The sequence below is a fragment of the Sinocyclocheilus rhinocerous genome, unplaced genomic scaffold (genome assembly GCF_001515625.1).
Source record: "Sinocyclocheilus rhinocerous isolate Xijiao unplaced genomic scaffold, SAMN03320098_v1.1 scaffold1100, whole genome shotgun sequence".
NCBI lineage: Eukaryota > Metazoa > Chordata > Actinopteri > Cypriniformes > Cyprinidae > Sinocyclocheilus > Sinocyclocheilus rhinocerous.
Window position 1 is genome coordinate 488,275 of NW_015635085.1, and position 814 is coordinate 489,088.

The following is an 814-nucleotide window of genomic DNA, read 5'->3' on the forward strand; positions in this document are numbered from 1 at the left end:
ACTGACACTGAGACTGACACTCACACTCACACTATGACACACTGACACTCACTCACACTCTGACACTCACACTCTGACACTCACACTCTGACACTCACACTGACACTCACACTCTGACACTCTGACACTCACACTCACACTGACACTGACACTCACACACTGACACTCACTCACACTCTGACACTCACACTGACACTCACACTCTGACACTCTGACACTCACACTCACACTGACACTGACACTCACACACTGACACTCACTCACACTCTGACACTCTGACACTCACACACTGACACTCACACTGACACACTGACACTCACACACTGACACTCACACTCACACACTCACACCGACACTCACACTGACACACAGACACACTCACACTGACACTCACAGACACACACACTGACACTCACTCAGACACCGACACTCACACTGACACTCACATAGACACACACACTCACTCTCACTCAGACACAGACACTGACACTCACACTCACACCGACACTGACACACAGACACACTCACACTGACACTCACAAACACACACACTCACTCAGACACCGACACTCACACTGACACTCACACTCACACCGACACTGACACACAGACACTCACACAGACACTCACACTCACACTCACACAGACACAGACACTCACACAGACAGACACAGACACTCACACTCACACAGACACAGACACACAGACACTCACACAGACACAGACACACAGACACTCACACAGACACAGACACTCACACTCACAGACACAGACACTCACACTCACACAGACACAGACACTCACACAGACACTC

The 814-nt window shown here is 50.2% G+C and overlaps 1 pseudogene; it reads right to left on the reverse strand.

Moving 5' to 3' along the window:
• Positions 1 to 814, reverse strand: part of LOC107746714 (isoleucine--tRNA ligase, cytoplasmic-like) — a 66,185-nt pseudogene that overhangs the window by 60,713 nt on the left and 4,658 nt on the right.